Genomic DNA, 14,327 nt, shown 5'->3' on the forward strand with positions numbered 1-14,327 from the left:
TGCTACACTGAATTTGCTTCAAGGTACTACTGCAGTCTTTGGCTGTAAAGAATTTTGGTATTTCCAAGCTGTGGTCTGCAGCTTAACTTGACACATGCCAATCTGTCCAAACAAGCTTTATACAAATAATAAATATCTGGCACACACACTGTGCTTAAAACCATAGTACTTTGGTGGTTTGAACCTGATCCTATGCAACATCAACAAACTAATAATAAAGAGGATGCTTTCAACTCCAAGCAGCACCACAATCATTAGCTAAATAGGCCTGAAAAGGAAGCACATAACACTACTGTTCTAGAACATTTAAACGAATTTAAAAAACAAAGGCTTCAAAACAAGCCACAAAGTAAATTAKAATGAAGTGTAATTACATTAGCAACCTGTTTCCCCAATTTTGACAGTCAAAAAAAAAAAAAAGCTACAAAGCCAATTCGCCACAAACACAGATGTCTAGTAAACCTTCTCTTTCCCACCTCCCTAGTAGGAGTTCTCTTTAATAGCACCATAAAACACTCCAAAGCCTCACTGTTATACAGTAGGGATCAAAGAAAGCCGAATCATGAAATGAAGCATTATTTAGGTAGGCAGCATAGCCAGGGAACTGGACAATGTATCCGAGACTCKCTTCCGCTGACCTACCAGTCTAACCTCGGGCAAAGCATGTTTCCTCCCTCAGGTTTCTCTGCTGCTAATGTCAGAGAAAGGTCTAAGAGTTTAAAATCTACCTGGGAAAGTGCTCTAAATACTACTGCGATGCGCGAGTTAATGCAAACTGAAAGGRCAGGTCAGGTGTCCTCAGGCAGGAAGCAGTAGATATCTCCCACTCCTCCACACTCCTCACTCGTACAAATCTTGAGGCGCAAGCTCACGGCAGCTTTGTAAACAGAACCTCTCACAGCTTTACACACGGTATCTCTCTCTTCCCTCTCCCACCTTCGCACAAGAGCATCCACGGCCCTGGTCAGTGATCACATACACCAGCCCTTTCAATCCAGTCTGCTGGCAGAAACTGGAATGAACAAATTATATACACTTTCAGTCATAGTTATCTTTCCTCAGTTTTGCTTTCTAAGAGCCTGGTCTTCTATTCAGGCAGTATTTTTGTTTACATCGAAGAGCTAGTGTCAGAGGGCAGAGGACAGAATTTTTGTCCCATTTTCTTCAGTCCTCACTTCACAAGCCTTGTTTCTTTTGGCTAAAAGTCATGAAAGGAAACAATTACACTCTCGAGCCAGCTAGAAAGGAGGGAGCCACATACTTCACCTCCACTTCACAAGGCCAGCAGAGTGGCAAAAGCAAAGGTCATGAAAATGATGACAGGTCCATAGCAGTCCCACCACCTCCTGCCACCCAGAGGTCTCTGCAGGTGGGAGCAAGGGGCCCTCACTTCCCTCCACCTCCTCTCCCATTCCCTCTCTACCAGGGCAGGTCTGGTCCTCCACTGCCATCTCCTCCTAGCCCTGCCCAGGAAAGCAGGGAAATGAAGGTGCTCTTAAGGCATTGGCACCACTTTAATCTTCTAAAAAGGCTTCTCTGGGTCTTCTGCAATTCAAGGGCAACATGTGACTGCTCAGATTGCCGTTCATCTTGGTTATTCTCTCTCCTTGGGCTTGTCTGATGTTTTGCATTTTCTTTAATGGAAGGAAGATGAGGGGACATAATCCCACATTTCTTATCACTGCCTTATCTATCACTTTGTTGCTTTATGCTACTAACTGTGGACAACAGTACAGAATAGAGGCCTAAAGCAGCATCTTACAAGCGAATTTTCAGAAAGAAAARCGCAGAATTCACAGTGAACTAATATAAACAGCTGCTCTTTGTACYTGTTCTGCTTCATGTCTGCTTGGTTTACATATAGAAGCCTGTTTTTATTACCGGCAGTCCTGAAGAGGCCACATGGCAGAAGTGAACTTTCTTGCTCAGTTCAACGTGCTGCATCGTTAGCTGATGAGCCCAGCCCTGCAGACGCCTCCTCCTGGACCTCCCTTCCTCCTCTCCCAGCMCATGTTCCCAGGAAGCCTAGAAAATTCAGCAGCGCGAAGAGCCCAATTGGTAGTTCAGCTCCAGAGCACAGTGTTGCACGTGGCAGAAGCAATAARTAAGGAGACTGATAGACTAATAATTAAAGGGCAGGTGTTTTGGTGCGTTGTTRTCAAGTATGTCCGACAGGGAAGCACTAGAGTAGGTAGTTAAAATAGCGCCCCCGGAACCTTGTTCTCACAAGAACAGCTTTTAGGAATCCCATTTAAGCCTGAGCTGAGACACTGATCATTCTCCTTAATCTTGGATCAGATTTTCATTTTCCCACAAAAGTTGTTTTGAAATATGAAAATTGCAATCTACCATACAAAAAATCCAGTCACTAGTTGATCTCGATTGCCGTATAAAAAAAAAAAAAAAAAAAAAAAAAAAAGTCCAGGACAACATGAATATTTATTCCTACTGCCTGCTAATCCTTATCAAAAAGCATTCTGAAATTCAGCCAGTTGGGCATCATTTTCACATTAAAATACTACATGGGTTATTTTACTACATGGCTCTCCAAAGCATGTGGTCCAGTGGCTTCCCTGTTCCTGCCTCCAGGCCTGAGAGGAGTTCTGCCTACAAAAAAAAAATGGAAAGGGAGTTTCTGCCAGCTGTCCAGTATCTCTGTGTGCATGTGAATGGCAAGAAAATGCTGTAACACTATATGGGCAAAAGCCCAAACTTTCATAGGTAAATAGAGGGATAAACATTCCTCCTGAAGGCAAACATTCATGGCTTTTTCCCATTCAGCCATGCTTGAATCTTTTGTAATTTTCCCTAAAGCCTGAATCCAGGACAATTAATTCCAGGACCCCTCTTTAAACCTAATCCCTCTGAAAACAGTAACCTGCCTGCAGGTGTGACTCTTCTTTTTTTTAGGTCAAAATCTTCCACTAATTGAAAAAATTGGAGAAAAATTAGGAATAAGCCTGCTGAATATACTAGTTTAATGAGGAGAGCCCCCCTCAATTGGAATGTCAATAAGTGGCAAGAGTATTTCTAAATGACAAAAACAAAAAAAAAATCCCACAACTTTTTCAAGTGATTTGAAATTATACAATTTCTGGTTTCTGTGTATACTGATCACTAAAAAAAAAAAATGTACCTCACAGCTGTAAAAGTAGTGATACTTATATGTCAGGATTTCCAATCTCCCTTCATTCTCTCAAATCTCTCCAAACTAACTGAAACTAGTGGGTCAGCCCTCTCCTTAGAGCTGAAAAAAAATCTGAGCCTTTTTGAACATACGCRGTTAATTTTCCAAGGAATCTTCATCTTTATGTTCCTTTCCACCTCTTAAGGAGTTTCACAATCATATTTATACTGAATCAGTTAATTTTAAAAGCTAGATCATGCAAATCTTTATTCCTGCTAATAGCCTCACAGGCTTCAACAGGCTTCAACAGCAACTACTTGCTTCAGCATAAGCCTGGCAGAAATCAGCAACTAAAATTCCCATTCTGCCCATTAGCATGTTTCAGGTTTCTTGCGAACTTAAATCTTCTTCTGCCTTCATTTCCTTTGTTTTTGAGGGGATTTCTTCCAATGTGTTAGCTTTAAAACAGATTCATTTCCCCGTTTCATTCAGTGCTGCTGTAGTTGTGCTCAATTCATTAACGAGTGGTTTGCATCCACTGAGAAGAGCTGTCTGAAATAGCAGTGTCACAGCATTCATCATCATTACATCAGCAGTAGGGAAGTTCATACTGATTGCTATCAGCAGCCAGAGTGCCCCAATCAGCGTGCCAGCAAACACAGCGTGGTTAATTTTTCAGAAATGACTCTGGGTGTTTGGGGTGTTCGCAGGTACCGCTTTGATCCGCACTCCTGGACGCGGTCTTTGGGGATCTAATACATCTTGAGCAGCACAGCTGTATGAAAGGGAAAAACACAAGGGGAGGCACGAAGAACAATCAGGAAATTACAGTCTCTCTCAAGCATAAACAGCCCCTTATCAATTTATCAAAGCTGGTTACACTGTTCCTTAGGATTATTTAAGGATAGAATAAAAATATCTGTGTTGTTCGGGTACACTGAAATGCAAAATTTATAGGAAGCTGTTTTAGGCTATTATACGAGAGTGATTTCACACTGATTTATATAAGCTTCATTCAGATACAGTTAACTTCCATACCCCACCTAGATTTTCAGCACTGCTCTCCATCAGACATGCTGGCAAAGCTGCATTCAAAAAGTTAACCGTGACAGTTCCTGCTGAAAAACACACAAGACCTCAGATATTTCAATAAATATCTTCCAGTTGTAACATTAATCTCCTAGTATACTTCACCATTTTGTAATAGCCATAGAAATTAGTTTAAATACCTTTTTTAAGCAGTTGTATGTTTTCTCAGTTCTTTGGGATAAAAGAGAAATCCAAAATTTACATTAATTACTGCCAGGCAACTCAACTAYGGCTAACTCAACTGGTCACAGTTAGAATGCATCTGATATAAACTGAGCAAAGAACAGTATTAGATTCACTATATTCACTAGTCACTTATATTCACTATGTTCATTATCTATAAATGTGCTACTTGCGACCAGTATGCTCTTTAAAAAACTGTTTTGAAATGCAAACTAAATTTGCAATGCAAAGGAAAATAGGAACTAGAATCAGATAGGAGGATTTGTTGCTAGAAATTAAAAAATACCCCAAGTTATAGGACAGGAGTGTATTAATAAAATCCTTCCAAATTCATTGCTGTCTGCTGGCTTCTCCTGATTTCCTTTTGATTCATTCCGCCCATCAAGACTGAAAAAGAGCTAGACCTAAAACCTGTTAATGATGATCTGATCTGTTCCTGATAGGCTAAATAGCTTGTGGCAACAAGAAGGCAGGATCACAAACACACAGGCAATCAGCTAGGCAAGGCAGGACTATTATCATCCCCAAGATTAGCATCCTAAGTGAGAAGGGACGAAATCTATGGAAGACACCGAACTACTGCTCAAGTGCAGTAAGTGCTGGGCTCCAGAGGACTCACTTTTGCTTAACACCTTTCTGATAGAGATAAACTCAAAGTTTTGTAAATATTTTAAAACATGTACATATCATAGGATCAGTAAAGATCACAGTAACATTTCCTACCAAAGCAGCACCTCAGCTSCTTTTAATGCACATCACCCATATATCCTTACAAGTAGATTATCTCCACTTCTGTTACAGGATTTAGAAAGCTGTTAAGTAAAACTCCAATTAAATGTTTTTACTATTACTTCAACAGATTAAACTCAGTATCTAAATAAAACAGCTTTCCACAGGGAAAGAAGTGATTCTTAGCTTCTTACCCAGCAAATAGAATTTAATGGATAACATTTAATGGATTCAGGTCAAATTGTCTATTTCCTTAAGCCCCATTCTCCATCCTTAATAGAAGTAGCTATTTGGGAACAAGTATCACAAACCCAAGGGTCACAAGGCCAGAATCTACAACACATTTTAGAAACTTTGATTTTCAGGTATTATAAACCTCCTGATGTAAAAATTTATAGTCCGCTCAGCATAGTCAATCAAAAATTCATAATCTAGTCACAACACAACCCATAAGCACGTTACTTTAATCATATGGGTTGCTATTTTCCTTCCTGGTTTTAACTTGAACTCCTTAAAGCCTATCTTTAATGCAGACAATGCAAATAACTTATTTTTTAAAAAGATGTGTGTCCATAAATGTCTTTTAAAAAAATWAAAAAAAGGACTTTATATTTCTAAGTCTCCACATCACAAATGTATGGAAGGAAGGGGTTAAAAACAGTAATGCATTTACCCTTAACAAATCACAACTCCTGTCCAATTAACCTGCCTAATGCTGCTAGAAAATTCAGAAGAAGCTGTGTTAGTGCTTATTTTACAGTGCTACACATACTTCAAACTCTAGAGTAAGAAAAACTCTAAAAATTATTCTCCAACACTTACTCCAACGTAAGAAAAAAGATTTATCATGGAGGGGGGGGAGGAATCTCCTGCAGACCTTACTTTTTGCAGCAGTAGGCTGAAATAAATGGAGAAACTTCAGACTTCCCCACTAAATCTGCACTTAGTTTTTGCCTAAACCTTTCTCCGTGAATTCAGTAGTAGTACATTCAGAACAAAATAACAGCACAGTAACCTCCTTCTGCAAAGCACTTGTCTTATGAAACCTGATTTTGAGCATTCRTGATGTGGATTTGAGAGGATGGGAGCATGCCACAAGGGGAGGCAACCCTTTCACCGTGCTGATAACAAACCCTATGACTTCCTCTGCTGATACTGTTCTTAGCACCAAACACTTTGGTGAGGATATAGCTCTTTTTTTGTTGTTTTTGTTTTGTTTCTTGTTTTGGGTTTTTTTATTTTCTTTCCCTTCTTGTTAGTTTCCCCAATAATAGGCTGTTAGAATTGCAAGCACCTGTAAGGGATGTGTTTCACATTATGATTTATCAAATAACAGATCATGACACAGATAAATGCAGAAATACCTTAATTTAGAGCACTAATACTAAATGTGAACTCTAACAACACGACCATTTTCTTCAGACTTTTTGCTTTATCTCATCAATCCCAACAGATAAAAGTTCCCTTAGAATCAAAACTAGATCTATTTATCAATGTCAATCTATACAGGCACTCYGCTCAAGGAAGAATATATTTAATGCACATCTATGGCAAAGATGCATCTTCCGTTTCCAACTTATGATATGCAAATTAAAGAAGAGAAACTGACTTCCACATTTTACAATTAGCATTTTAAAACAAGATTAAAGGAATCAAGTAGAGTGTTTTTGAAAGTGCCGTGTTTTGATCACCATTCCTATTCCTGGAATCCTGTTTAGCTACTCAGCATACTTTAAGGTTAAAGGATGCCTTGATCCAGAATTTCACATTCTAACCCAACACAGATGTTTTAACAAGTGAAACAGCTAGGAAAGCTCGAGGTATCCAAGAAGAACTTCAAGTGTGAAAGGTACTTTATAAAACTTTATCTTCAGCCTTTAAAGTTTATTTTGGGTTTTACACCTGTCTCACAGTAGTAGTAAAACAGCATCGTGATTCCTTCAAGTTTCTATAAATTGACAAAATAACACAGGGCCGYGCTGCCTGCTGCAGTGTAAGTTACCTCACAGCGCACTGTCCCTGTTCACATAGTATAATCGGAGAATTACACAGCTGCCTTGTTTTGTCCCCCCAAGAAAAAAGCTGCCATACCGAATTGAAGTGCCAAGACAAACCACACCAAACCACATGTCCTGTTATTTAAGGATCTGTTGTGCTAGGATTTCATTTTAATATACATAGTTCAGAACAGCAGACCTTGYATTGACAGGACACTAGCTTGATCTTTGCTTCTGACTATTCGGGTTCAGGTAATTCATAYATCTTATGTAATGAAGGCTTCATTCTCTCAGCAGCTGGATGAAGTGCTCCTTACATGCGGTTGAGCTTCTTGACATTAGCTGAGTTGTGTATAAAGAGAACAGAAATCTATACAAAATAGCAAATAGAGTAGGGGGAAAGTTCAGCTGCAACCCATCGAAAGGTTACTTAGGTCCTTCAGCCCTGATCTAAATAGCAGATATTCCACCATAAAAATACAGCAGCACTTTCAGCATCACTTATGTATCTGCATATACACACACACAGTCTGTGTGTGTGTGTATATATATAAAATAATTACACATATAAATATATTGCTCCTAGTAATCACTGCAAAAAATAACTGACAGTACAGAAATTTTTGCTATGAAAATCATTCAAACAGATCTCTTGATACTGAATTCTGATCCTATCAATTGTGATACTCAGAACCATTCAGAGAAAAAAGCATCCCAATTAGTCCCTTGTTTATAATCTAAACTAAATRCAAGTAACTGCAGAGAACAACGTATTGTCTTGTTGCTTGTTTTGCTCTTAAAAAGAGAGACAAACCAGCTCTTCAGATCCGGAGCCAACTTAATTCACTTTCCATGTAATGCAGGTGCAACCCGTATGTACGGCGTATACCACAACAACCCCGCGGTAGGATGCCAGCGCAGATCTCAGGGAAAGTTTTCCCCTCGATCCCTTCAGAAAGCAGCCCCAGAAGAAACCAGCGATTAGAGGGAGCCGGAAGGTAGGGAGGGGACTTACCTCCAGGCAGCGGAGCGGGAAGCAGAGCAGCAATTGTGCAAGTCGGCAGAGTTCACTTCTAGAGCTCTAATGGTGTGAAGAAGTGCCGGGCAGCATTGCCCGCAGGCAGCACTAATACACTCATGACTAATGACTGGGCAACGCAGACAATGAATTTGGGGCTTGAAAACTAACACAAACGGCGTGGTACCTTGACAAATGGGCTTGCAAAATTTCATTCACTGAATAACCTTTAAGCACAAAATTGGCTCAAGCTCCCTCGGGGATAACATGACACGTTGTTGGGCAGTAAGTATTTTCCTTTTTAATTAAAACTATTACACCCGATACATAAACATGATTACAGCGAATAAAATATAAGAATTAACCGTTTCACAGATGGAGCAGACCCAGAATTTGAGGTGCAACGCCACTCATTCATAAGGGTCAGCGAATCCCTGGGTTAACTGCCCTGAATTCACTGAAATTCACCCCGGCAGAACACGTTTTCCCTTCTCTGYCACTTAAAGGAGAATGAGAACTTCAAACGTATGTTTAATGAGCTGCTACAAATACAATTGGTTAAAACAGGCTTCGAAATTATGYACTAAAACCTATATTGTGCTTAGAATTACAACTGAAAAAGTCTCGTTTTCAAGAGCCTAGTCGAAGTCAAGCTCCCATAGAACAGACCAAGCCCCATGTAAACTTTGTAACCCTGTGTACGGACAAACACATTAAAACTGAATCACCCTTTAAAGGGGCTCTTTTTTTTTCCCCTTGCCCCCAGTGCAAGTCAACTTCCAATTTGAAAATAGCAAATTTGGCTATTTTTACAGACAGAGAGAAATAGCTAAAGTGTCTCTAAATTAACAAGTACCACTTGCCCTAGACAGCATCGCCTTTAGCAGCTCCTAAAAACTTCAGAAAAGGATCTTAAAACAGGAAGCTTAGTGAGCTCATAAAACTGTTGTTGGAGCCAGGAACACATAGCATATTTAATCTGCAAACTGTGAGAGTCTACAATGATTTCAGCGAGATCTGAGGCATGCCCTCAAGGTTTGCTGGGATCTGGGATTAGGGAGTTGATAAGAACCCTCTACTGCCCATGGACATGTTTTTCTTCTGCAGTTAAACACAAATGCATAGAGACGTTTGACTGCTGCTTGGCGTTACTGCTCAAGTTATATAAAAGCTTTGCAGCTCCTTTTGCTGTCAATATATCAAAGTTAAAAAAAAATCATCAAAGTGTGAAATTTCATTTAAAGTCTTTGCCAGTCTACAGCTCTATTCCACAGACCTATCAAATAAAAGTAAAGATGAAAAATACACTGAAAGAACTTRAAAAGTTTGCAGCAGCACCCATGCCCTATTTTTGTTTATTCTGTCTCATTTTATTTGATTTTAAAGTATAACAAATCAATTCCCTTATAAAAATGACAGAGGCTAAAGGGAGGATGTCTATAAAACCTATGGCTAAAAGACAATTTGAAATCATTATTGCAGCCGAACCTTTTGCTGAATAAAAAGCTTCCTCTGTAGCCATTTTAGCATTTTAATTGCCTAACTGCAAGTTGGCAGAAAATTTCTTGAATCTTCCAAAACAATCAGAATGACTACAGAATATGAGTGCCAGAAAAACTAAAGCCTCCTTCAAAGTATTCTTTAGCTAGGGATTTACAACAATTGCATAAAGAAGAAAAGTCTGACTTTTAAGATAATCTACTATAGTCTAAAAGCATTAACATTCCATTACTAAGGTTTTCCTGAGGATTTCATGACTCATTGATTCACTTTTCCTTCAAGTCTGCTTTTTTCTTTGTACATTACTGTCTCCATATAGTGGAGGGCAGGGAACAGTGATCATTAAACTGTTTCCTTCCATAACTCCAAATAAATCCAGCTTTAATAACCATCAGATTCCTTATTTATCAGGCAAGGATGACGAACTTTTCACTAACACTCTCCAACACAAAAATATACCCCTCCTTCCTTGAATTCACAGAGTGAAATTCAAACGTGCTACAGAGCGCAGGTAATGAAATAGCTTTCCAAAAAATAAAGCAGGAAGTGTAACTAAAACTTTTAGGGGTTAGTATCAAATGCACACTATTATTATTATTATTATTAAAAAAAAAAACAAGACATTTGCAGGAGGGACAAATTATACCTATTTTCAACGCAGAGAGCTTTACTATTTTGGTTTCTCTACATCAAATCTGAAATAAATGGAAATGAGGAAATGATTTTTTTTGAAATCAATACTTTAATTTCTCAGTTACAAAAACATTGTGCTTGAAAAGAAAAACCTTCACAGGTTAAGWTTACTTATTGCAGTAGATGCTGTCTTGGCCACTGTCTATGTTTTCAAGCCAAAAATGTGAYCCCATTTAGGCAGGAAAATGCAGGTGATGTCTTTGTTTTCTAGTACTTCTGCAGAAATGCTTGGGAAAACAGGCTGTAACACTGAGAAACACGTGAAATCACCTGAATGCAGTAGCCTATACATTCACATACCTTAAACCACATCTTTACTTCAATCGCTGCTTAAAAATTACACATAGAGAGACTAAGAAGGCCCTTTTGCTACTTTTTCTTCACAGTCATTCTGTGAATCCACATACTCTTTCACTTAAAAGAAATAAGCTTCCCCTTTAAAGCAGACTTCTCTCATAGCTACTATTATTTATGCTTTAATGGGGCTATACACCAAACAGAAAGTATTTACATACTAGCTAGTTAAACCCAAACCTTCATTATATAAACAAACTCTCAGGAGGATGACTACAGTTTACATTGTTAAAGTCATTCACCATTCCTTTTAATACGTATTTCCTCACCCGAAACACTGCAGTGTGGACAGGGTAATTTCCACATTTTAAAGTTACTTTACTTTTAAAACGCAGCATTTGTCTTCCTTCAAAATAATCGTGACACATGTAATTAAGAAGCTGCCAGATCATTATTAATTTTTAATAAAGGACCTAAATGAAATAATTATAGGAATCMATCAGTGAGGCACCTTCCCAAATTACAAGGCAATTGCACAAATACGCCAACTACTTCAGGCCAGTTCTCCAAGACTTCGACCCACAAACCTCGCCGGATCCCAAATTAAAAGCAGGTCTGCACCGCGGAGAAACCTGGAGGTTTCTCACTGCTCCGCTCACCTAAAAGCTTTCCAAACAGATACCAACATCACACACGGAGAGCCAGGCAGCAGTGCCCTCGCAGAAGASGTTTGTTAGTTTAATTAGCCACGTATTTCAAAGCCTTTCAGTTCTGCTTCGGAGCTCTTTTCCCGAAGCACACACAAAAGAACGGAGTTTGCGTGTCGAAGCTCTAAAAAATTGATGTTTATTAAGCCCAGAAAGTGGAGCTGGAAGGAGCCGGGTGTTYGCCAGAGGATCGCTCCCTAACCCTAGGAGAGGGCACCGCGGGCGAGGCGGGCAGCTACCCGTACCTTGGCCTGAACGGCTCTCTGCGATCCGTACAGTCCATCACGCCAAACTGAAGTGGCAGCTGGAAAATGCGGAACAGCTGGCAAGGAGCTGAGAGAAAACGTTTTACATAAATGTATCTGCATATAAGCTGGCAGCAGGCCACGAGCGCGGTACCCCCAGGGCCGGATCAGGACGGGACGCCGGAGGGTTAACCAAAACCCGGGGCAGGGGCCGGGGGGGGGGGGTTGGTTCCTTTCACCAATCCAGGCGGGCGCGGGTTTGGGATGCGCGGGGCAGCGGGCGCGCGTGGAGGCGCGCGGCTTGTGTAAACACGGCGCCTTTACAGGCTCGTTAAAGCGGCCGGGGCGCCGCTCTCCGCAAGCCCCTCCAAGTGGGGCGGAATGGAGGGGGGAACGGGAAAGAAAACGCGGGCGAGGGCGCAGCCTCGTCCCGGCGCGGCCTCCGCAGCTGCCCCAGCGCGCGGAGCGCCCGAGGCCGCGGGGACGGGCACGGCGGGGACGGAGCCTTCCTCCTCCTCCTCCTCCGCCTCCTCCGCCTCACGCGGCTCCCCCACTCGCGACACGCAACTTTCCGCCGCGCCGGGCTGCCCCAACGGCCGCCCCCCCGTTCCGGGTCCCCCTCCCGCTTTCTTTAAAAAGTTCCCCCCCCTCCTTTTTATTTTTATTTATTTATTTTTTTAAATGCTGCTCTCTGCGATCGGGCGCGAAACGCTCCGTAGAAATGAGAGAGGGAGGGGAAAAAAAGAAAAAAAAAAAAAAGAGGAAATAGAAACAAGAGAGCAAAACAGAGCGGCGGTGCGGGCCGGCTGCTCACGCAACTCTTTTTTTTTTTCTTTCTTTTTCCTCCTTTTTTGACAGCCATTTTCGGGGCTTAGAGCCCTCTCCGTGCGCGGCCGCGAGTTAGAGCAGCCGGCGGGAAGGAGGAGCAGCAGCAGGAGGAGGAGGAGGAGGGAGCGGCGCGAGGAAAGTGCCGGGGCGCGGGGCAGCGGCCCGCGAACAAAGAAGTTCTCGGGCAACTCGGTACCTACCTGGGGCCGCCGCAGCGCCATGGGCCGGAGCGGGCCGGGCCGGCGGGGCCGGTACCGGCGGTGGCTGCCGCGAGGGAGCGGGGTCCGCGCTGCGTGTGTGCGAGTGAGCGCGAGTGTGTGTGCGCGGAGCCGACATCAGTTTCGGTGATCTTGTAACCCGATCCCTTCTGACTCACCCGCACTCACTGACATTTCTGATTTGGTGCGGCACGAAAAGCAGCCGGGGAAAAAAATATGAAAATAAAAAGTGGAGGAGAGAGAGGGAAAAAATGGAAGAACTGAAAAAAAAAAAGAAAAAAAGGAATAGAAGAATAAAAGGAAGACTAGAAAGGAGGGCAGCAAGCGCGCAGTTTTCGGAGGGCCGAGGCCCCGCCGCCCGTCCCGTCCCCGCCGCCCGCTTTGTTTTGGCCCCGCAAGCCACCGAAGGAGGGAAATAACAGGAGTGCGCCGCGATACTCACGTGTTGGGGAAGAAAATAATAGTGATAACAGTAATAATAAAGTTGTCCCCTCTTCGCCTCTTCCTCCCTCTCTCTCTCTCCCGCACTCCCAACTCCTGGCCTTCCTCCGCGTCCAAGTTTGTACAGATGTTGCCGGGCGCCTCTCGGCCACCGCCCCCTCTCCCGAGCGCTGCCCTCTACGAGGAGAGCAGCGGGAAAGGCTCTTTAGGGATCATTTCTGATTCAAACACCCCCCGCCAAACTTCGCCCCCCTCCTTCTCCGCGCGGGGATGGCGGAGGGGCTTCTCCCTCCCTCCCCCCGCTCCTCCTTCCCTCTCTCCCTGCCTCCCTCCCGCCTTCCCCGCGCGGGGGCAGCCCCAGGGTCCCCGCCGGGGTGGGAAGGGGGCGATGATTTATTTACTGCACGGGGGGAAGCAGCGAGGAGGAGAAGGAAGGCGGAGGGCTGCGCCCCRCCGCGTGCGGCTCCCGCCGGGGGCCTCTCCGCATGACACCCCCGCGCCTTCCTCCTCCTCCTCCTCCTCGTGCTCCCTGCCCTCCCTCCCCGCCGCCCACAGCCGGGAGGCAGCGCTGGGCGGGTGAGGGGGGGAAGACACGCGACGGGCCCTCCCTGAAACTGCCCCCCTGCTAATCCCCCCGCTCGGTTCTGGCTCTTCCTCTGCTCCTCTTCCTCCTCTTCTTCCCCATCCCACGGCCATCCCCCACCTCGCCTCCTCCGGAGCCCCCCCCTGTTCTCGCCCCGAGGGGCTGCATCCTCCCCCCACCCAAAATTAAGCTTTTTTTGGGGGGGAGGGGGGGGGTTGGAAACATCATCATCTGGGAGGTTTTTATACCCTGAGCTGCAAGGATGCACACGGGCTCCTCAGAACAAGCCACTTCCAGGAAAGTTTCACCTAACCCTGTGAGTGGAGGAGAAAAAAGCCCAGCGCTTTTGGGAAAAGGGGTGCCCTCCTGTCAAGGCAAGAGCAGGAGCAGGGCCTGGCCTCGGTGTCCCCTTGTATCCCTGTAAGGACAGGGCTGGCTCTTGGCAAAAGCGCCTGCCTTGCCATTGTTGCTGTCGAGCTGCTGAACGGCCCACGTGCCCGTCGGTTCGTAAGGTGGCCCGCAGCAGAGACAAGGGCAGGGGGGGTAGCACCAACCCAGTGCGGTACRCGAGGGTACCCCGGAGGGGGAGCAGCCCCACAGAAGTCAAAGGAACTTGAAGACAGGCACGTTCRGTAACGCAAACAGGAGACTAGCCTTTGATGCTGTGCCTTTCAG

This window comes from Nothoprocta perdicaria, unplaced genomic scaffold (assembly GCF_003342845.1).
Source record: "Nothoprocta perdicaria isolate Ctin4 unplaced genomic scaffold, notPer1 scaffold_5, whole genome shotgun sequence".
Lineage (NCBI taxonomy): Eukaryota > Metazoa > Chordata > Aves > Tinamiformes > Tinamidae > Nothoprocta > Nothoprocta perdicaria.